This window comes from Lithobates pipiens, unplaced genomic scaffold, assembly GCF_037356315.1.
Source record: "Lithobates pipiens isolate NorthernLeopardFrog02 unplaced genomic scaffold, aLitPip1_a1.2 Scaffold_8, whole genome shotgun sequence".
In the NCBI taxonomy this organism is placed as follows: domain Eukaryota; kingdom Metazoa; phylum Chordata; class Amphibia; order Anura; family Ranidae; genus Lithobates; species Lithobates pipiens.
In genome coordinates this window covers 674,520,135-674,545,200 of record NW_027507903.1, presented here as the reverse complement: position 1 = coordinate 674,545,200, position 25,066 = coordinate 674,520,135, and the positions used below count along the sequence as shown (strand labels likewise).

At 44.3% G+C, this 25,066-nt stretch overlaps 1 protein-coding gene across 1 annotated transcript in view; it reads right to left on the bottom strand.

The window, feature by feature from the left end:
• Positions 1-25,066, bottom strand: part of LOC143962520 (ribonuclease inhibitor-like) — a 157,827-nt gene that overhangs the window by 54,230 nt on the left and 78,531 nt on the right. The gene's annotated exons all lie outside the window — the stretch shown is intronic.

The following is a 25,066-nucleotide window of genomic DNA, read 5'->3' as shown; positions in this document are numbered from 1 at the left end:
CAAACTTTAACTCACCACCAATTTAAACTTCTATCATCGATAACCACGGCTGCCAAACAAAATATTGCAAAAGCCTGGAAAACACCCACTTTATGCATGGTATCATTCAAACATAGAGTAACGCAAGCCATGATTCACGCTAAAATAGAGGCAACCGTACTAGATAAAGTTCCCATGTTTGAATCATTATGGCTTCCTTGGATTGAACACTACTTACCACATGGTCTAGACCAATCTCTTATATTCTCATCAAACAACTAATCAAACATATATCTTACCCCCTATGTTACATGTAGAATTTATTAACATACCATTTTCTTTCAGAGTGGTCTCCTCCCTCCACAACCCTTATATATGCTTCCCCCACCCTTGCTTTCCCCACACCCTCTCCTTTTACTATATATAGAAGTACAAGCTAAATTAATGTGTTATATATTTCCTAATGTTATTACTATAGAGGAGATTTTAGGGATGGTTTAATTAAGTATCTTTTATTCAGGGAATAACCAAGCCACATGGTTGGATCTTGGCCCTGAATTATCTACTTACCTCTCTATACCTTCCTGGTAACAACCTTTCTTTTACCCTATATTATACCAAATCTCCTCCAACCCTAAACTTTGAAACTACAATTTTTACTATGTATCTAATACAGTTATTAAACTTTATACATGTTTATCTTTAGCTAAAATGTGTTAAACTAATATATCCCAAATGACATGACTGTTATTATAGTATTCACCTCCTGTTAATATACTGAGAAGCCTCATTTCACACTTTTATACATTCTACTTAACTATAAATCTATTGTATGACTCTTTTTATTGCATTATATTCAATAAAATATTTGAAAAGAAAAAAGAGATAACAATGATCGCCGTGAGGAGCGCATCGGCTAAATATCCTGATCACATCATATAACGTCCAGTCAGGATATTGAAACCACTTTGCCGCTGTCATTCTGCTATATGGCGGGCGGCAAGCAGTTAAGGTTACATTCTAAACAAATTTTCTTTATCCAGGTTGTCTCCTCTAGTTTACATCTATCTATTTCTGACAAGACCCCTATGGTTTTCTTTTTCCCACAAGAAAGGAACGTTGTCTGTAGATAGCATTTGTGCAGTACAGTTCCTCTTATTAGCTTTAGTATTTTACTAGTACTTTTTGTCCCTTTTCCCTCCCCCTTTTTAATCAGGTTCTCACCGATATAAAAAGAAAGAAAAGAGGCTTTTCGCCTGCTGTTGTGTCCCGTTTTTAACTTGCGTACCAACACCAGGAAACAAGAAAAGTAGCTACCTTAGGAACACATAGGACATTTGATTAATATCAAAAATATTTTTATTTCTTTCTATACATAAAACAATAAACCTTGATTGAATTACATCAATCGATCTTAGGTGTTTACACAACATTAACCAAAGATGACCCAAAGATCATCCTTATCTGCACAGTTCATTTCATACACCCTGACTTTCAACAAACAGAACCAGACATACTCATACATACAACAATAAAACAGATAGAGGCGCCTCCTATGGCCATACATGAGGATTGTGGCATGGGGTCCAGTGGCATAAGCACCGACTTATTCCAGTTAATACTGAATCCAGACAGCTCACCAGAGTCAGCAATTAAACGCATTACATTCTTCAAGGAAGTGTCTCCTAAGAAATTCAATGTGTCATCCGCGTATAGAGAAATTACATCATGGTTAAGTCCTTGAAAGAAGCCTATGATGTTTTACAATTCTCTGACATGTATGGCTAGAGGTTCAAGAGCTAGGGTGAACAACAGGGGTGATAGAGGACACCCCTGTTGCATGCCCTTGAAGAGTCTGAAGGGTTTTGATACATCTCCAGTGAAAAGAGGGGCCCACCCCAAATTTTGTCAGTGTTTCCCACAGATAGGGCCATTCAACATTGTCCAAAGCTTTGGCAGCGTCTAAAGAGAAGATGGCCCTATTAACTGGGTTGTCTGTAGGCAGTTGAAGATTGAGAAATAGTCTGCGTTGGTTTTGAGATGTGGATCTAGTTGGTATAAAACCTGACTGATTTCTACAGATCACGGTTTGAATACATTTGGCCAATCTGTTAGCCAGAACTCTGGCCAACAGCTTAATGACAAATGTAAGTAATGAAATAGGTCTATATACATCTGGAGATAGGGCATCCTTGCCAGGTTTCAAAACTACTACAATAAGTGTCTCACTCATAGAGGGGGGAAGTCTCCCAGTTTCAAATGCCTTGTTATAGACTTGCAGGAGTATTGGGATTAATTGTGCTGTGTAGTGTTTATAAACTTCCGCTGGCAAGCCATCGGCACTAGGCACTTTTCCATTTTGAGCATGGGCCAATGCTTCTAGGGAGCTCTTCCTCAGTCAGTGGGACATTTAATTGTTTTGCATCCATGGTGGACAAACAGGGTAAGGAGATCCCTTCTTTCTCAGGAGCGGTAAGTCCCCCACACTGTATCCCTAGGGGCCTCACGCATGGCCTGCAGCCTGCCATGCTCGGCCCCCTCCTCCAAAATACACCCAATGCTCAGATGCATATCATCGATTGCTGAGGACAGCTTCAGTACCCCTGTATGCATGGAACTGACCCTGGATCCCTGGCATCCTCAGATTTCTCTATAGACTTACCAGCCCTGCCAGGCTCTGTGCACCCATCCAGCCAGATACTACAAGAGCCTGGGGAGAGCCATGCAGCCTTTAGTACCTATGCATCTAAACTACCTCCCCCTAAAGCCCAGAGACTCTCTCACTCATAGACCTTCAGCTCCCCCAGGGAACAGGTTACACCACCAGCCACCTATACACAAAAGGTGTACTCCCCTGCCAACCACCACTCTGGAGCAGCAAGCATGAGGGACCCCATGCCTGACCAAGCACTGACCTGGGGGGACCCATGGAGCTCATCACCAGGACTAGCATACTCTGCCCAGGGCAATGCTACCTCACATCCTCAACCGATGCTATCTCGCCCACCTCCCCCACAGCAAACCCCAATGCCAGCCCAAATCCACTCTGTACCCCCACAATGGCACTCATATCTACAGGCGATGCCCACCAAAGAAGACTTCAAGCAGCTAATCGGCAAATGTAATATCCACATGCTGCTCAGAAATACAGGTGCTACAGTCAGGCCTTAAGCACCTAGCAGACAGGGTAGAGATGGCCGAAGAAGAAATACAGGAGACTAAGCTGGCAGTCCACAGAACCCAACTCCAGGGAACAGACCATCACAACCTTCTGAAAGACATGCAACGCCACATGGAGGACTTGGACAACAGGGGGCACAGGAAAAACATCTGGGTGAGAGGGGTCCCTGAGACTGAGGGCCCTGAGGACCTGCAGAACACTTTGAAGAATGTGTTTAACAACCTCCTAGGTGAGCCTGCCACCAAACATATTGAAATGGACAGAGCCCACCAAGCCCTACGTTCTAAGAGCTCCACCTCCAAACCAAGGGACATCATCTGTAGGATTAGTTCCTACTCCCTGAAGGAAGGTCACTTTCCAAGATGTCCAAGTGTAACTGTATCCGGATCTCGCAAGGATTACCATGCAAAAATGCAGACTTCTGCAACCCCTTTTGCACACCCCACAAGACAAAAACATTCCCTACCGCTGGAGATTCCCCTTTCGCCTCACAGCTAAACATCAGGGCAAATCCACTGCCCTACAATACCCAGAGGATCTAAACACCTTTTGTGATGTCCTGGGGATCCCTATGCCCCAACTCCCGGAATGGGATCTTGTGGCCACTCCACCTCCGCCGCCCACAATCTGGCATAAGGTCCCCCCATCCAACCGCTCCTGGAATGTGGATGCATCCCACAAGAGCAACAAACATAGAAACGGCTGAACTAACTACACCCCTCTTCATATGTTACCTGCTAATGGACTGACCTGCCATCTAACAAGGCTGGTGAATCTGCCCTGGACATTCTTGAATGTTTAGTCCCCCCCTTGTGCCCCAGTTTTAATCCCCAATTTACCTTATGGGCATGTCTCTGATGAGACCCAAGAGAGTAGGAACTTTCATGCTTGCCCGCCCCCCCCGGGACTAAAGTTACCATAGTTTTGTTGTTTGTTTTCTATATGACCAATCTAGGGCTCCCTTGCATCCACCTGACCCATCCCCTTGGATTAGGGTGGGGGATCCCTGGGAAACCATACTGACCTAAGCCTGACGGCCTCTCAAGGTCATGTGACAACATTTTCTCTAATTTCTCAGTGTTTATTGTGTATTAAATCTTCTTTATACTCTTTCAGCTACATCTCCTCTTTTCTTCTCCCGTCCGTCATTGTGTAGCTAACCGCGCAGGTCGTGGAATTTGCCTGGATTCTTCCTGAAGTAGTTCTGCTCCTAGCCTTCAATTTTTGTAACCTCTTCTCCACAACAGGTAAGATACCCTGCCCCTCCCCTTACCCAACACCATGGCTAAGATCCTCTCTTTGAGCATTCACGGCTTAAATTACAATATAAAAAGACATTTGGCACTGCGGGAGTTTAGACAGTCAAGCGCAGACATTGTCTTTGTCCAAGAGACACAAACAATTCCCCCAGATCTAACTTTCCTCAGGACCTCAAACTTGCCGGGGTCACCATACTTATCCAGCACGGGTCTCCATTCACCTGTTCAGAACACTATAGTGACCCACATGGCCACTTTGTCATCCTTGGGGGTCTGTGGCAAACACAGGAGGTCACCTTATGTGCCCTATATGCCCCGAACATTAAACAATATAGATTCTTGTCTAAAGTGTTTGCCCACCTCTTTCAGTCTGATCATGGATTCTTAGTGGTGGGGGCGACTTTAACTTAACCCACTCTGAAACTGCGGATCGCCACGTGGTAAGCTCCCAGACATCGTCGGATTGAGCCCTCAGGGACTCAAAGCTCTTCCGCCAACTCTCTAGATGATATGCTTTCTTCGATGCCTGGATGGTTCTCCACCCAGGGGATCGGCAGTACACATTTTACTTGGCACCCCACCGAACACACTCACGTATTGACTATTTCTTTATCAATAACCCCACACTTAGAATAACACACAAGTACGGATACTCCTGATCTCATGGTCTGACCACGCCCCCATCTTGCTTACCTTGTACCTAGGCTCCCCCAACCTTAGGCCCTACAACTGGAGGTTAAATACATTCCTTTTCCAGCACCTCTCACCAAAAACAGAGCCAACCTCCACCCTAAAATTTTACTTTGCGGAAAACACCACTGCTGACATCTCCCCCCTACACTCTGGGAAGCCCATAAGGCCATCCTTTGAGGCAGATGTATGGCACTATCCTCTGCCATGAATAAAGATGTTCTGGCCACAAAGATCTAAACCGAGAAAGAGCTTAAGGTTCTAGAACACCGACTACAATTGTCCCCTACCCTATCCCTCCTTAAGAAAAGGCTTTGCTTAGACTAAAACAAGTATATTACGATAAAGGTAATAAGGCCCACTACCTACTGGTGAAGAAACTGTGTGACAACTCCCACATGTTCACGCCTTACCAGATTAAGAACAAAACAGGCTGCCTACTATCCCACCCTAAAGACATTGCTCATACCTTTGCAGAATTTTACACAGACCTCTACAACAATCCTGACATCCCCACTAACCCCCCAACCTATCCCATCGCATGCAACAATATCTCAAACAAAGTATCTCAAACAACTCCAAGCCTCCGACTTAGCAACCCTAAACACACCAATTACTGAAGAAGAAATAGAACAGACTGTTAAATCTCTACCATCCCACAAGACCCCAGGCCCAGACGGACTACCTTATGAATACTATAAGACCTTCTTTCCCATCCTACTCCCCCACATGTGCAAACTCTTCAATGCCTTCTTCAGGGACACCCCCATCCCAGCAGACATGCAGCGATCCTTTATTACTCTGATCCCCAAACCAGACAAAGACAACTACAGACCCATTGCTCTGCTGAACACGGACCTCAAAGTTTTTACAAAACTGCTCTCAATTGGCCTGAATGTAGTCCTCCCCTCTCTCATCCACAAGGATCAGGTGGGTTTTGTCCCACTCAGACAGGCGGGGGACAATACCAGATAGATGATTGATCTGGTGGATGTGGCGAACAGGGAGAATTCGGCATCCTTGCTACTTAGTCTGAATGCTGAAAAGGCCTTTGACCATCTTGGTTGGCCCTTGCTGTTTGCCACGCTAAAACATGCTGGGTTTAGGGGACATTTCCTATGAGTGATTCAGCACCTCTACTGCCACCCCACATCCTAGGTTAGGACTTCCATCGCTCCCCTCCTCATTTTCTATAACTAATGGCACTCGGCAGGGGTGCCCACTTTCACCCCTGCTATTTGCGTTGTGTTGAACCGCTAGCTGTCTCGGTTCAAAATAATCCAGATATCCAGGGTGTATCAGTCAGGAGCAGACAGTTTAAAAATGTCACTGTTCGCTGACGACATTATCCTAAGCTTAGCAAAACCTATAATCTCCCTCCCAAATCTCCATGCAGAACTAGACTGCAATGGGGCCCTCTCAGGATACAGAGGGCTAAATCAGAGGCCCTTCCAATTAATATCCCCGAAGCGGAAACTACACACTTACAGACCAATTTCTCCCATCACTGGAAACATGCCTCCTTGAAATATCTGGGAATACACATCACCCCAAAATTCACCACCCTATACCAGGAAAACTTCCTCCCTCTTCCACTTGATCAGAACCATGCTTCTGCAGTGGAAAAAGCACCATATCTCCCTCCTAGGCTGGATCACTTCAGTTAAGATGACGATTCTCCCGAAGCTACTATACCTTTTCCAAACACTACCTATCTTGGTCCCCTACAAACACCTGAGAAAAATCTGACTTTATTAAATTTATCTGGAACCACAAAGGCATAGAATACCCCAATCGGTATTAATGGAGGTGCGCTCGGATGGAGGCATAGCATTTCCCAACCTCATCAAATACTATTAAACTACCCAACTTCACAGTTCCTTAGTTAGCAAGGTTGAATAAAGACAGCAGTCCATCCAGTTCAACCTGAGCGTGTGTCTACAATTGTCCCTATCCGTGTACATTGCACACTCACATTGGTCCCTACCATCAAGGAGCACACAATCCAAGGTCCCCATTCATATACTAGGGCCAGTTTTGGACAGAAGCCAATTAACCTACCAGCATGTCTTTGGAGTGTGGGAGGAAACCGGAGTACCCGGAGGAAGCCCACGCAGTCACAGGGAGAATATGCAAACTCCAGGCAGGTAGAGTCGTGGTTGGGATTCATATCAGCGATCCTTTTTACTGCTAGGCAAGAGTTCTAACCAGTACACCACTGTGCCACCTTAAATAATACTTAGGGAAATAGCATTGTGGTTCACCCAACTGTCCTATAATAAGTGGACAGAAATCTGGCTGGCCCCGACCCACCCAAATAACCTACTTTGGAGTGCGAACGTGGAGGTGCCCCCCGAACATTTACTGGGATCTATGTCCCAACTACGCCAGCTCTGGTGCAAATTATCACCTCCACATGGGCTATCCTCAGAAAAATCACTTCTGACCTCATTTGTCTGCAATTCCAAGATGCCAGATAGTCTCACTCACCAAATGTCATATCCGTAGTCATCACAAAATGTATTTCACTAGGTGAACCTAGTGGACCCTAGATCACGTTATTACCCTTCTCCAAACTTCAGACTAAATATGACCTGACTCGCCAGGTTTTTTTATAGTTATTTACAAATACGCCACTACACCTTAACCATAGCGTCTGACCTGCAATTCTCCCCCCAAACCCCTTTTGAAAATGTAATCCTAGCAGGCTCTGGCCAGAAGGGCTTAATCTCTGACATTTACAAAATACTAAATGCTTACCCAGTAGATACAAAAGGTAAACACACCTATATAAATAAGTGGGAGAAAACCCTCAATGAGGTAATCCCTATAGAACAATGGCAGGTGATATGGTCTCAGGCAGCAAAGAGCTCACTTTGCACACTATATAAAGAAAATGCGTATAAAATCATCCTTTTCTGGTACATGACTCCAGATGTGCTCCACACCATCTATCCCACTAGTTCCGACAGATGCTGGTGATGCCAGGGAGATAAGGGCACCCTCCCCCACATTATTTTTTGGAGCTGCCCACAAATTACCTCCTTCTGGAATGTGGACCAGCAGTTACTGACCAATCTTCTAGAAACACCAGTCTCCATGACCCCCATTTTTTTCCTACTGGGCTTATTGTCATTAAGGATCTCCACACCCTATAAAAATAGGATTTTTATAGCAACTTACCTGTAAAATACTTTTCTTGGAGTACATCACAGGACACAGAGGCTCATAGTAATTACTAAGTGGGTTATAATTCACCTTCAGGTGCTGTATTCTGGTGTAATCAATTAGACAGGAAGTTTACTGCCTATATAACCCCTCCCCTACAGGGAATACCTCAGTTTTTGTAGCAAAGCAATAAGTGTCCCACAAGAGGGGCGGGAGCTCTGTGTCCCGTGATGTACTCCAAGAAAGGGATTTTACAGGTAAGTTGTTATAAAAATCCTATTTTCTTTATCGTACATCATGGGACACCGAGGCTCATAGTAATTACTAAGTGGGATGTCCTAAAGCAATGCCTACTGAGGGGAGAGAGACACAAATAAATGCAGATCACCATCAGATGTGAGGACATATACTGCTGCCTGCAGTACACTGCGCCAGAAGCGTCATCCTCTTGCCGTCTTACATTCACCTGATAGAAATTAGTGAACGTATGTATAGATGACCAAGTAGCGACCTTGTAAATCTGAGTCATAAAGGCTTGGTAACGCACCGCCCATGAAGAGCTTACTGCCCTGGTAAAGTGCACTATAAAGGAGAAAACATTTTCTTCAAACTGCAAGCCTGAATAATAACTTGACAAATCAACATTAAAATAGTTGATTTAGACGCTATCTGCCCTTTCCTGAGACCTCCTGGTAGAACCAAAAACATTAGTTTTCCACAACTGAGCAATCACTTCAGCTAGACCTTAACTGCTCTCACTACAACGAGAGAGTGCAACCATTTTAAAGCCCCTTTCACACACTGCGTTAGTAGTGACGGTTTTGTTACATGCGGTCTTGTGCAGATAGAAGAAAAAAAAAAGTTGACTGCGTCCAGGAACGATTTACTGCAGCTATCTGCACATAACTGCAGGCAATCAGTGTACTATTTCTCCTGCAGATAGCAGCGGCAACAAGGAAAGAAAAACAATAAGAAGCACATCAGAAATGGCAAGAATTTTCCAAACGTAAAAGCAGCTAATCGCAATGTACAACTGCAAGTGAATGCTGTGCCAGGATTCTCTGAATTTCAGAACAAAACATGCTTTTAACAGCGGCAGAACATCTGACCGTGTGAAAGGGGCCCCATAGCCGATTTGAACGCTGCCTTCCCATTTTTTAGATCCCTCTAGCAGTACAAATGTCAGTTTCCTGTATCTGAAATATTCAAATATACCTTTACCGCTCTCACTATATTGAGAGGAAGTAATAACTTTCCTTCTGCAGAACAAGGTTCTGGTAAAAGGAAGGTAAGAAACGTCTTGATTCAAATGACAGCTAGATCCTTTTAGGAAAAAAAGGCTAGGTGAGGATTTAACATCACCCTATCCCTAAGAATAATTAAGTAAGGCACCATAAAAACGAAAGCTGCCAACACTGAAACTCTCTTGCGGAGGCTACCGCAACCAAGAACACCAATTCCCCCGTTAGGAGGATCAACGGAATATGGTGCAATGGAATATGGTGCATCGGCCCAAGGTGCGGTCCTTGCAAGCCAACAAAACTAAACCCTAAGGGCACAAATGTGACCCAACTGGCGGATTTATACACACTGTCCCTTATATAAAAGGCCCATATTAAAGAATGTGAAGCAAAGGGCCTTTCAAAACCAATGATAAAGGCAGAGATCTGACCCTTTATGGTATTCAAGCTGGCTTCATTTTTGCCCTCAACTGTAGGAAGGCAAGAATTCTACCTATGACATACCTCAGAGAATGCCATCTTTTGGTTTCATACTAGGAAACATAGGCCCTCTAGACCCGAATAATAAATGGTCCTAGAGGCCCGCTTTCTTGCATTAATCAGGGTCGTTACCACTGAACCTAAAAGCCCCCAGATTATTTAAAATGTGGGTTTTAATAGAAAAAAACGTTAAATTTAGCGATTGTAAGGCCGGATGGAATACCGGCCCTTTACGAAAGCAAGTCTGGACTAGATGAAAGAGTCCATGGTTCCCCTACTGCCAACCTCACAATCTCTGCATACCAGGATCTTCTGGGCCATGCTGGGCTAGTAGTATTACCAGCTTCCTTTCCACTTTGAACCTGTGTAGAAGCTATGGGAGCATCTGAACTGGAAGGAACGTATAAATCAGTAAAAAACTGATCCCCCTGGGGTCACTAACACATCTGTCCCATTTGTGAGTGAATCCCTAGCCCTTGACACAAAGCTGTCCAACTTCTTGTTGAACCTGGACGCTCAAAATTATCTGGTCAGCAAAAGTCGGGGTGCAGAGGCCATTCTCCCAGGAACAATTGTTGACGGCTCCAAAGAGCTGCCTGTCAGTTCTCCATTTCACGAAATAAAGATTGATAGGCAAGGTACAAGCTCCTCTGCCCAAACCAGAACATGGCCCACTTCCCTCTGGCCGCGTGACTAGTGCCTCCTTGGTAAATGAAGAAAACCACTGACGTGGTATTGTCAGATTGTACCCTGAGAGAACAATCCTGCAATCTATACACCCAGGCCATTAAGCCAGGCGTAACCATCGGAAATTCTAGAATGTTGACTGTCAAGGCTCTCTGAGCTTGACCACTTCTCCTGGGTATGCCTAGGTTAGAATCTACTTGTTCCAGGCACCCCAGAATAATGTTTATAGCAGCCGTGAATGAAACGGAGCATAGGGAACCACCTTCCCTAGCACCTTAGAAAAAGTAAGGAACTCGTCCTTGCCTTGACCCCTTTTTGGGCTTAGTTCCAAACACTCCAAGCTCCTTACCGACCATAAGAAAGTACCTTTAGACTGGGATCCCAACCCAGGAGTTCCAGATACTTGACCATACTGGACCACCTAGGTCCAGCCATGCTACTGACTGATCAATCAGCAGCAGATTGCCTTGGTATGCCATTATGGCTATACCCTGGGCCTTTACCCCAGGCACAGTGGCTAACCCGAAGGGCCAGATCACCAACCAGAAGAGGTGCTGTTCCCCTGCGAATCGCAGATGACCTTTGTAGCCCATGCAAATAAATGCATATGCAAACAACCCATATGTGTATGAGGCCGGTATTAACGCCATATGCCTCTATGGAAGCGTGCGTTCACTGAAGCATAAATTCATACAAATAAGTTTTAGGCAAAACAAGAAAGTGTGCGCTGTATACATGCATACCTATAACACGTGTGCTATGGAACAGGCATCTTGCAAGCATGTGTTTTATGAACGTGTTATGCAACATTACACAACATGTACCCATGAAGACACATTATTCCTATGAACATAAGGAATCCTGTATATTTAAGGAAAACTTGAATTAACATGCCTCGTTATGCAACCATGCCAATCTAGGCGATCATGCAACTTTAGGCGCTCATGCATCCTTATGTGATTTTGCATTTTTTATATGATCAAATATTTTATGCATTATAACCACTACTGTGTGGAGAAGTAACCTTGTGTGACCAAGGACTCTTGTGCGATCCAGCACCTTTGTGCGATCCAGCATTTTTATGGGATTTTAGGCATTTCTGTGCAAACAATCACTTTAATGTGACCCAGTGTCCTCATGCAACTATGTAAAAAACAGAAAACACGTATCTTAATGTGATCAACAAGAACATGTTCTGTTACTTGTTTTACCCACATGATGTACATTCCGAACTCATGTATTTTTTTTGTCTCAATTTTTAATCAATTTTGTCAACATACAATATGTGAAGAGCATTTGACATACATCAAGAAGTATCGTATTTTCGTGATACAGATGATAATAAAGGCTAACAGAATTAAGTAGCTATAAGACATTGGTCGTCAGGGTAATGTGTATTCACATATTTAGGGAAATATGTATATGGATTTTTCAGAGAAAAGAAACAAAAAAAAAACAAAAAAAAAAAAAAAAAACACAAGAAACATATTCCACACTTAAATAGAATGTAGATAAATTGGGATATATACCATCCACTTTGTGAGAAAAGGAAACATTTGGGATGTGGGGCACACACAGTGATGTAGACACCGTAACTGTAAGGTAAAGTAGTATCACGGATCTGACTGGTAGACTGGGTCAGTTATATCTGTGTAACTCGGCTGCAGCACTAGGGAGGGGGGATGCTCCACCCGGGCACCCCCTGAGGGATCTATTCTGTGCCCGAGAAGAGTCATCTGCCCCTCTCCGCAAGTTGGACTTCGAGTCTTAAATTCAAAGATTAGGAGTTGAATAATGGGACTAAGCTAGGAGAGCTGACCCAGTCCTCCCATTGTTGCCACATGTAAAGGGTTCGTGTTTTGGTACCATGTCTGAGTGCTAGTACAGTTTCGTGTAGAAAGTGTGCATGGGTAGTTTGTACTACGTCAAGTAGAGTAGGTGGGGTAGTGATTTTCCATTTCTGTGCTATACTGAGACGTGCTGCTAGTAGTATGTGTCTTATTATATTTTTTGCCAGTAACCTGTGAGTTTGGGGCAGTTCCAGAAAGTGTGAAGTAAGTCCCCTTTGTGTCCACAGTTCCTCCAACATGTACCATCATTAGTTATGTCAAATTTGGATATTTTGTCAGGAGTCAAATACCAATGGTAGGTCAGTTTATATGCCAGCTCCCATAGGGAAGCGCAACAGGTAGCTTTATACGTGGATTGGCAGGCCCATTGTTCTAATGTGAATTTGTGGTCTAAGACTCTTTCCCATTGTAAAATTGCTGCCGAGCTAGTAAATGTAGATTTATGGTGGAGCAATTTGTAGAAGAGAGAAATACCTTTTTGTTGTACTGTGGTGGATCTGAGGAAGATCCAGGCAGAGTGTGCATGTCCATGTTTTAAGGGAAGCAAGGCAGTGGTTGGTGTGGAGATATAGGAAAATATCAGAGTTCGGGAGTAAGTATTCTTTTTGGAGTATGGGAAACGTTTTTATTGCATTTTTATCAATCATGTCCGATAGCTAGGTTATGACCCTGGTTTTCCAACCTGAATAAGATGTTGATTGCATTAGAAGATGTAAGGTCTCTATGGGTATAGGAATTGTTGACCTATTTGAGTGGGAGGTCATTGAATGAATAAACTGTGCCCAAATTTTGGTAGTCGCCACTATGATCGGAGAGAGTTTGCTAGGGAGTTTTGCTCCGAGAATAGTTGCGAATAACCAGGAGGATAGGTTTCTTCCTGGAATTAGAGAGGCCTCCACTTACCCCCATAGGGTGGTAGGGGGAGAGAGCGGGAACCACTCCTTAGTTTGTGTGAGGATAGATGCCATGTAGTAGTCTTGGAAGTCCACATAGCATGTGCCTCCGGCTAGTCTGTGTTTAATAAATTGGGCGTGTCCACATCTGGCTTTTTTACCCTGCCAAACAAATTTAGATAGTATCGATTGAAGTGATTTGAAGTAGCTAAGGGGGAGTGGGATGGGTAAAGTTCAGAATAGATATAGTATTTGGGGGAGATGGAACATTTAGAACGCTGCCAGACGCCCCCTCCAAGAGAACTCGAAGTTCGCCAGCCTGGTAAGGTCGGTTTGTAGTTTGGTGCGAATCGGTAAGTAGTTAGCTGCAAACAGTGATTTTGTTGATTTAGTTAGTTGAATGCCTAGGTATGATATGCTATTCTCTGCCCATGAATAAGGGAATTGTTCTTTGAGTCGAGTGCTAGTGGGAGTGTCTAGGCCTAAGTCCAATACATACGATTTAGTGTCGTTAATTTTGTAATAGGAAATGTCACTGAACCAGGCGAGTGTTTTCTGGATCGCAGGGAGTGAGCGGTCAGGATCAGTTATCATAAGGATTATGTCATCCGCAAACAGGCTAATTTTATGGTCTAAGTCAGTGAGGGGAATGCCAGTGATTTCGGTATTAGATCTTATTCTTTCAGCAAGAGGTTCCATGACTAGATTAAAGATTATGGGCGATAATGGACAGCCTTGTCTTGTGCCATTGGATATTTGGAAGGGTGAAGAAAGAGTGTCTGCCGAGAACACCCGGGCCAAGGGAGACGAGTACAAGGCCATTATTGCATCCTGTATTGGGCCAGTGAGTCCAAATTTAGTCAATACTGCTGACAGGTATCCCCAGTGGACCCTGTCAAATGCCTTTTTGGCATCTAGGGACAGGAGGATCGAAGGGAGTTTAGTTGATTCTGCATGATGGATAATATTTAATAGTCGTCTAGTGGCGTCTGAGGTTTGGTACCCTTTGGTGAACCCCGATTGGTCCAAGGAGATAAGGGAAGGTAGTATGTTATCAAGCCTGCTGGCTATCAGTTTCGCGTATATTTTTAGGTCAAGGTTCAGTAGTGAAATGGGGCGGAAGTTTTTAGGAGATGTAGGTTCTTTGCCAGGTTTGGGTAGGGTCACGATCATGGCAGTAAGCATTTCCTTCGGGAAGGAGGCGGATTTGACTGCCAGATTGAATGTTTGGGACAGTGTAGGGGCTAAGATATCTTTGAATCGTTTGTAGTATTCCCCAGTGAAGCCGTCTGGGCCTGAGGATTGGGAGCAAGGAAGCCTATTTATTACTGATATAATCTTATCGACCGTGAAAGGCAAATTTAGTTCTGAGAGGTGTTGATGTGATATAGATGGGAGGGTCAGGTCATCTAGGAATGCTTGAATTAAAGTAGGGGAGGGTTGGTTGATGTTCGGATCTTCCTTGAGGTTGTAAAGATCTTGATAGTACATACTAAAGGCGTCGGCTATGGATTGCGGTTTAAGGAGTTTTTCCATTGGTGTGGGGGATGGTGCAGAAACAGGATTTTCGTTTTGTTTCTGTGTCCTTTGACCTTTAGTGACATTGCTTTACCTGCCTTATTACCTGTGGTGTATGAAGTGGCCTTGAGTATTTTATAAAATGTTTCATGTCTTTCTAGGAGAAGGGACCTCAATTCATTTCGTAATGTGAATATTTTAGATTGTAGGAACTGGGAGGGATTCGTTTTATTTAGGGATTCAGCGGTGGCAATATCAGCTGTGAGTTTGTCTAGTCTCTGGGTTCTTTGTTTTTTGGCTTTAGCACCCATTTGAAGGAACACCCCTCTCATAACTGCTTTGTGGGCATTCCACACCACAGATACTGAGGATTGATTGATTAAGAAGTATTCTTCCAATTGTTGCTTGATAGGAGTGGAATATTGTGGTGTGTTAAGGAGATAGTTGTTTACTCTCCATATGAAGAAATCAGGGTGATGCAAATCATCAGAGATAGTGAGGCTAATGGGGGCATGGTCTGACCAGGTGGTGGTGTGGATGCTGGAAGTCTTCTGAAGTAAACGTTTGTCAGCCAAAAACAGATCAATATGTGAGTAGGTGTTGTGACGCGGCGAGAGGAATGTAAAGTCCCGCTCGCTCGCATGACAACACCTCCACACGTCGTACAAATCATTAGATGCAATAAAAGACTCTAAAGGAGATGCATATCTTTTAGACCCTGCTGTGGAGTCCATTGTGCTGTTTGGGACTAGATTCAAGTCCCCGCAGAGCATTAAGTGACCCTGTTGGACTTTCCTTGCTCTTCGCAGTGTCTTCCTAAGAAAGTTCATTTGGCCTTGGTTTGGGGCGTAAATGGTAACAAGGGGGTAAGGTACATTGTTGATGATTGTACAGTTCAAAATAATATAGCGGCCTTCCGAGTCAGCAAGATATTTCTGCAATGTAAACAGGACGATGTTCTTGATGGCTATTAAGACTCCGTGTTTCTTCTGAGGGAAGGAAGAGTGGAAGACATGTGGGAATAGATTGTGCTGGCATTTAGGGGATGCGCCTAAGGCAAAGTGGGTTTCCTGGACACATAGTACATCGCAGTTATGTACAAGTGCTGATTTCCATAGCGAGTTACGTTTCACAGGGTGGTTGAGCCCTTTTGCGTTGAGGGAAATGATGGTGATTCCCATGGTGTGCTGGGAGGATGTGTGGTAGCAGAACAAGTACTTACAGTTGACGATTGCAACTAATCAGATCTCAGGAGACCAGCTGGTGCATATGTACTGGGTGTGGACAGTACTCGGAAGTCCAGGCGGGAAGATAAAATACGGTGCTACAGATACAAGGAAAAGTTAGGATTTGCGGTAGACAGTTTGCCTTGGGGGGAGACTGTGTGTGCCTGAAACTCTTGGAGTTCCAGGTATGGCAGAAGCCGTGAACTGAAAAGAGAAAACAAGAAAACAAAACAAATGACACACAAGTATGTCAGTGGTTAACCGCTCATTTGAGTAACTGACTAAGTTAGGGGGAAAAGTTCAACAGGTAGGTGTGTAATCGCAGCTCAAGACCAGACTAAAACAGTCGCTTATCTTTGCAATATGGGCTGATCACTCAACGGTGGGTGTTTTTGTGTTTCTCCTGGTTAAATCCAAAGGTAAATGGATTGGGTTTCCCGTTAGGATCCAGTTGAAGTTGTGGAGGATCTGGTAGGATTCCCCAAGCATTGAGGAGCTTCAAGCCCCCCTACAAAGTGGAGATAGTATGCAGTATACCATTGTAGGTGGCCAAGATGGTCGCCGGGTGGCACCATTTGTAAGTGATCTTGTGGTTGTTCAAGGCCTTAGTTATGGTTTTTAATTGCCTCCGCATTTGTAGCGTATACTGAGAGAGGTCTGCGTACAGTTGGATATTGGAGTACGGTGCAGGGAGTGGTGATAGCATTAGTTCTTTCGCCTGAAAGCAGTGGACCCGCAGAAGCACGTCTCGGGGTACATCCGCTTCAAGATGGCAGGGTTTTGGTATTCTGTGTATATGATCAATAGTGAGCTCAATTGGGGAAAGCTCAGGAAGCATGCTAGAAAACATTGTGGTCGCAAAGTTGTGCAGTTCTTTGGGCTGGATGGACTCTGGGATCCCGCGTATTTTGACGTTACCTCATCTGGAGCGGTCCTCGAGGTCCGCGATTTTAGCTTTGATCCAGAGAGACTCATCTCTTTGTTCAGGATTTGCGTCTACTAATTCATTGACCATGTCAGTACATTCTCCCATTTTGTTTTCCATGAACTGCATTCTATTGTCCATATGTTTCATTTCCAAGGAGAATCTATTGATCAGGGACGATAAATTAGTCATAAGGGAAGATTGTAAGGATAGAAGCATATCCTTCATTGTTGTATCCAGCACAGGTTGCCCTGTGGTCGGGAATTGTGCTATTGAGGATTGAAAAGCAGACATAGCAGAGTCATTATGGAGGCCTGTACTCACTGTGTCTGAGGCCTGGTTGTTGGGATCCATCCGCATCTTCGATTTCACCGGGCTCTGGGAAGCCTGAAGTGGGGGGAGACGTGTCAGGGGGGTAGGATGACAGCATATCAGCTTGTATTAACCATGGATGAGCATCCGGGAGATCCGTGTAGCTCAAGGAGTTTTGCGCTGTGCTGGCGGCGCCATCTTGGGCCTTGCGGCGGGGCTGGAAGAAAAAGAACTCCAGTCTTTTCGGGCCTCTTTCCTGGAACCGCTTGCGGGACATCGTTGTGACGGAGGCTCGGGAGAAGCGAGCGAGGCTCTGTAGGGCTATTTGCGGCAGTATGATCGCCCGGTAGTCGCTGATTGTCCGGTCTGGGTAGCAGAGCTCTCTGTTTAGGCGTCCATCTCCGTGCGCGCACAAGCCACGCCCCCCGAACTCATGTATTTTATGCAACATGTGGACTAGTAAAAAGGAAGTTATCCTCCGCCAATGTGCGTTTCCGTAATCATGTGATTTAACCATTTGTGCATTAGTAACAATGCGCACCAGCAACTGTGCATTTGGATCCTGTGGAGGTTTTTTAGCCTGATGATCAAGCATCTTTATGCGGTCAAGCCTCTTTTTTTTTTTAACACAAAACATGTCCAAACATGCATTTTGTATACACATGATCATGTATCTTTATATAACCCATTTGCTTAAGTAGCAACCTTGCGTTTCAGCAGCAACTGTGTGATCTAGCACTGTGAGATCCAGCCACTGTGTATTTCAGCATCTGTGCTTTTTTAAGCAACTGTGTGACCTTAGTAACTGTGTAATTCAGCATTCTAGCAACTGTACATATCAGCAACTGTGTGATTTTAGCAACTGTACATATCAGCATCTGTGCGAACTAGCAACTGTGCGATTTTAGAAACTGTACATATCAGCATCTGTGCATGCTAGCAACTGTGCATATCAACATCTGTGTGTATTAGCAACTGTGTGATTTTAGCAACTGCACACATTAGCATCTGTATGTATTTAGCAACTGTGCGATTTTAGTCTGTAAGCAAGCACCTGCTCAACTGCAGTTGGACCTATACTTATACCTGTAGGATACCAAGCACATATGCAGTATGCTCAAACCTTTCAAAGATGTATTATGACAACAAGTAATTCAAAACTGCAGGCACGTATATTATACTGTTCCTGCCCTCAAGCAGACAATGACACGTTTAAAGTGAACTGCTAATTACATGCCCCAGCATATAATCATGACTTGTCTGTACCTGTTCCCAAGCTGGCACTCACACACTCATGGCCCACTGTTCTGTCTCCAAGGACGTCCGACCTGTCAGCACAAGGTAATGGCTGCCCTTCTTCCTGCCTACAACAATAGGCTAAGAGCAAATCTGCGCCCTCTAGAGGCTGGGGAAAAAACAGCAGCCTGCCAGAGTACAAGCATGATAGAACAGCACAATGCTCCCAGTGGCCACCAGGAAACAGACAGTCAGAACACTCTTAATAGAGACACTGCAAACAAATGCTGACTCACCATTCCCCGCTGCAGGGCACTGTTGGAATATCACAGCGACCTAATCTTCACCCATCACGGTGGGTTGGTGTCATGCCAGCCCTTCAAGGACGGGGTCCACTCTGTAAGTAAGGTCCACTGCCTTGGGCCATGTATAGCACCCTGCCAGAGCAAACCTGTGGTATAGCAATGTGACCAAGGTGCTGGATCTCAGGGCCCAGCTCTCCTAAGAGAAGCGTTACAGGCAAAACCTTGTTCTTCGGTATCGAGGCATCGGGAACCATCCACTTTAGCTTTTGTTTTGGCTCTTTGAATGGATCCGATAGCATAGCCCCTGACCCTGTTCAGGTCATCTAAGGAGCACTCATTAACCGTGACCTAACACCTTAGACACTGGCGAAAAAACAGATATTCCTTGTAGGGGAGGGGTTATATAGGGAGGAAACTTCCTGTCTAATTGATTACACCAGTGTCCAGCACCTGAAGGGGAGATATAACCCACTTAGTAATTACTATGAGCCTCTGTGTCCTGTGATGTACGATAAAGAAAAACTAGTATGCCACATCCTCACAGCTGCATGCTGTCTTATCGCCCTAAGCTGGAAATAACACCCCCCCCCACTCCTGAGACCTTATACACCAGAATTAATGATGTGGAGCTGATGGAGAAAAATGACAGCCAGGATGCAAGACGGGCTGGATGCCCATGACAAGGTATGGGAGCTGTGGTACCTTCGGGAGGACCCACCATGACCAGGTAAATGAGCTGCTACAATGACCTCTTCCTTCTTTTTCTATCCCTCTCTTTCCCCTCCACTTTGAGTACTCCTGCGACTCTCACTCTCTTATATAGGATGTTGCTATCTTAGGACTAGGGATGAGCCACACACCCCCTGGTTGGGTTCGCACCAGAACTTTCGAACGGACCCCAAATTCATACGAACGTTAGAACCCCATTGAAGTCTATGGGACTCGAACGTTCGAAAATTAAAAGTGCTAATTTTAACGGCTAATATGCAAGATACTAGAGGTCGACCGATATATCGGCCGGCCGATATATCGGCCGATATTTGCCGTTTTTTAAATAATCGGCATCGGCCGATTTGTGCTGATAAAAAGCCGATTTAGAACTACAGCGGGACTTTGAAATGACTTCTGTATAGAATGGTCTAAGTTGACTGAGTCGTCATAGCAACCCTTTCCTCCACTCTGGGCAGGCTGCCAAGAAAAGAACAGAAAGATACAATGTTTACACTTCTGAATGAATTAAGTCATCTCTGTGTGTAGAAGTTCTCAGTTTAACCATTTAAAGACTAAATCTTTTCTGACACTTGTTGCTTACAAGTAAAAAATCCTGTATTTTCTGCCAGAAAATCACTTAGACCCCCCCAAAAAGGATATATATTTTTTTAGCAGAGATCCTAGGGAATAAAATAGCGGTTGTTGCAATATTTTATGTCACACGGCATTTGCACAGAGGTCTTTCAAATGCATTTTTTTGGGAAAAAAATACACCATTTAAAAAATAAGAATAAAATAAAAACAGTAAAGTTAGCCCATTTTTTTTTTTTGTCCAAAAGTTTTGACTACCTGTTTTTATTTAATATATATATATATTTTTTTTATCTAAATCATACATACAAGTAAACTGATTGGAGGTATGTTTTGTTTAATAAATGTTTAAGTGTAAGAAATTTTCTGTATCACGTATGAAGGCCGCTTTCACACTGGAGCGGACAGGCGTTGATGGTAAAACGCAAGTTTTAGCGGCTCTTTACCATCATTTTAGCGGTGCTATTTGGCTGCTAGTGGGGCACATATAACCCAGCTAGCGGCCAAGGAAGAGGTTAAATGCGCCCATGAAGCACCGCTGCCAAATCGTATTGCATGCGCTTCGGCAGTGGTGCCCATTCATATCAATGGGCAGGAGTGGTGGAGGAGCGGTATACACCACTCCAAACGTGCTGCTTGCAGGACTTTTTTTTTTAAGATCCTGCCAGTGCATCGCCTCAGTGTGAAAGCACTCTGTCTTTCACACAGACTGCAGGGGAGCCATTTTGCAGGCACTTTACAGGCGCTATTTTTAGCCCAAAAGCGCCTTAAAAAACGCCCCAGTGGGAAAGGTGTGTTAGGGGGGATTAAAAATAAATAAATAAATAAAATAAAATCGGCCTAACATATCGGCCCAAAAAAATCGGCATCATATATCGGCTATCGGCCGCCATGATTTCTAAATATCGGCATCGGCCAGAGAAAAACCCATATCGGTCGACTTCTACAAGATACTGTCCTAAAAAGGGTTTGGGGACCTGGCTCCTGCCCCAGGGGACATGGGTCAATGCAAAAAAAAGTTTTAAAAACTGCCGTTTTGATTTTAATGACGATTAAAGTGAAAAAAAAGTGAAATATTCCTTTAAATATCGTGCCTGGGGGGTGTCTGTAGTATGCCTGTGAAGTGCCACGTGTTTCCCGTGTTTAGAACAGTCCCTGCACAAAATGACATTTAACGGAAATAACGTCATTTAAAACTGCTTGCGGTTTTAATGTTATATCTGGTTCCTGCAATATGGTTGAAAATCATTGAGAAAAATGACATGGGTAGCCCTCCCTGCCCATTACCAGCCCCTTTGGGTCTTGTACGTATATTAAGGGGAACCCCCGTACCCATATTAAAAAAATGAAATACATGTGGCCCCCAGGCCCTATATACTCAGAACAGCAGTATACAGGCGGTGCAAACAAGACAGGGACTGTGTAGGTTTGTTGTGTTAAGTTAAATCTGTTTGTAATTTTTAACTGGTACATTTTTAAAGTGTAGCTCCAGTCAAAAAAACTATTTTTAAGCTTTTTGGAAAACATAGGGAAGGGTTATCACCCCTGTATCTTTATGCGGTCAAGCCTCTTTTTTTTTTTTTTTTTTTAACACAAAACATGTCCAAACATGCATTTTGTATACACATGATCATGTATCTTTATATAACCCATTTGCTTAACCACTTTCAGACCGGACCATTTTGCTGGTCAATGACCAGAGGTCTTTTTACAATTTGGCACTGCGCTGCTTTAACTGGTAATTGCGCGGTCATGCAATGTTGTACCCAAACAAAATTTGCGTCCTTTTCTTCCCACAAATAGAGCTTTCTTTTGATGGTATTTGATTGCCTCTGCGATTTTTATTTTTTGCGATATAAACGTAAAAAGACCGCAAATTTTGAAAAAAAATGATATTTTCTACTTTTTGTTATTAGAAAAATCCAATAAACTCAATTTTAGTCATACATTTAGGCCAAAATGTATTCAGCCACATGTCTTTGGTAAAAAAAAAAGCCAATAACTGTATATTTATTGGTTTGCGCAAAAGTTGTCACATCTACAAACTAAGGTACGTTTTCTGGAATTTACGCAGCTTTTAGTTTACGACTGCCTATCTCATTTCTTGAGGTGCTAAAATGGCAGGGCAGTACAAAACCCCCCCAAATGACCCCATTTTGGAAAGTAGACCCCCTAAGGAAATTGATTAGTGGCATGTTGAGCCCATTGAATATTTTATTTTTTTGCCTCAAGCGATTGAATAATGACAAAAAAAAAATAGTTTTTTTTTTTTTTACACAAAGTTGTCACTAAATGATATATTGCTCACACATGCTATGGGCATATGTGAAATGACACCCCAAAATAAATTCTGTTGCTTCTCCTGAGTACGGGGATACCACATGTGTGGGATTTTTTGGGAGCCTAGCCGCGTACGGGGCCCCTGAAAGCCAAGAACCGCCTTTAGGTTTTCTAAGGGCGTAAATATTTGACTTCACTCCTCACTACCTATTACAGTTTTGAAGGCCATAAAATGCCAAGATGGCACAAAACCCCCACAAATGACCCCAATGCAATTGGTGTCACTGTGACTGGGGGGGGCAGGGGTAATTGGGGGGGTGATCGGGGGGTGAAGGGGGGGTGTGAGTGTGCCTGGCATGTTCTACTGTGTAGTGTCATGTTGGTGCAACTCACCGATCCGCTCTCCTCGGTGCCGGAACGAAAAATACCGTCACGGAGGAGAGATTACATCACTTCCTCTCCTGTGTTTACATTACAGGAGAGGAAGTGATGTCACGGAGCATTTCCATTCGTCGGGAGCGATCGCGAGGGGGTGGCCATGAATGAATGGCCGCCCCCTCATCCCGGATCGCTCCCGAACGAATACCGACCGCCGCAGGCACTGGGGGGGGGGCCCGATCGGGCCCCCCACCCGCGGGAAGGCAGGGACGTACAGGTACGCCCATATGCCTGCCTGTGCCATTCTGTCGACGTACATCGTCGTGCGGCGGTCGGCAAGTGGTTAAGTAGCAACCTTGCGTTTCAGCAGCAACTGTGTGATCCAGCACTGTGAGATCCAGCCACTGTGTATTTCAGCATCTGTGCTTTTTTAAGCAACTGTGTGACCTTAGTAACTGTGTAATTCAGCATTCTAGCAACTGTACATATCAGCAACTGTGCGAACTAGCAACTGTGCGATTTTAGAAACTTTACATATCAGCATCTGTGCATGCTAGCAACTGTGCATATATCAACATCTGTGTGTATTAGCAACTGTGTGATTTTAGCAACAGCACACATTAGCATCTGTATGTATTTAGAAAATGTGCGATTTTAGTCTGTAAGCAAGCACCTGCTCAACTGCAGTTGGACCTATACTTATACCTGTAGGATACCAAGCACATATGCAGTATGCTCAAACCTTTCAAAGATGTATTATAACAACAAATAATTCAAAACTGCAGGCACATATATTGTGCTGTTCCTGCCCTCAAGCAGACAATGACACGTTTAAAGTGAACTGCTAATTACATGCCCCAGCATATAATCATGACTTGTCTGTACCTGTTCCCAAGCTGGCACTCACACACTCATGGCCCACTGTTCTGTCTCCAAGGACGTCCGACCTGTCAGCACAAGGTAATGGCTGCCCTTCTTCCTGCCTACAACAATAGGCTAGGAGCAAATCTGCGCCCTCTAGAGGCTGGGGAAAAAACAGCAGCCTGCCTGAGCCAGAGTACAAGCATGATAGAACAGCACACTGCTCCCAGTGGCCACCGGGAAACAGACAGTCAGAACGCTCTTAATAGAGACAATGCAAACAAATGCAGACTCACCATTCCCCGCTGCAGGGCACTGCTGGAATATCACAGCGACCTAATCTTCACCTATCACGGTGGGTTGGTGTCATGCCAGACCTTCAAGGACGGGATCCACTCTGTACATAAGGTCCACTGCCTTGGGCCATGTATAGCACCCTGCCAGAGCAAACCTGTGGTATAGCAATGTGACCAAGGTGCTGGATCTCAGGGCCCAGCTCTCCTAAGAGAAGCGTTACAGGCAAAACCTCGTTCTTTGGTATCGAGGCATCAGGAACCATCCACTTTAGCTTTTATTTTGGCTCTTTGAATGGATCCGATAGCGTAGCCCCTGACCCTGTTCAGGTCATCTAAGGAGCACTCATTAACCGTGACCTAACACCTTAGACACTGGCGAAAAAACAGATATTCCTTGTAGGGGAGGGGTTATATAGGGAGGAAACTTCCTGTCTAATTGATTACACCAGTGTCCAGCACCTGAAGGTGAGATATAAGCCACTTAGTAATTACTATGAGCCTCTGTGTCCTGTGATGTACGATAAAGAAAAACTAGTATGCCACATCCTCACAGCTGCATGCTGTCTTATCGCCCTAAGCTGGAAATAACACCCCCCCCACTCCTGAGACCTTATACACCAGAATTAAAGATGTGGAGCTGATGGAGAAGATAACAGCCAGGATGCAAGACAGGCTGGATGCCCATGACAAGGTATGGGAGCTGTGGTACCTTCGGGAGGACCCACCATTACCAGGTAAATGAGTTGCTACAATGACCTCTTCCTTCTTTTTCTATCCCTCTCTTTCTCCTCCACTTTAAGTACTCCTGTGACTCTCACTCTCTTATATAGGATGTTGCTATCTTAGGACTAGGGATGAGCCGGACACCCCCCAGTTGGGTTCGCACCAGAACTTTCGAACGGACCCCAAATTCGTACGAACGTTAGAACCCCATTGAAGTCTATGGGAATCGAACGTTCGAAATTAAAAGTGCTAATTTTAACTGCTAATATGCAAGAT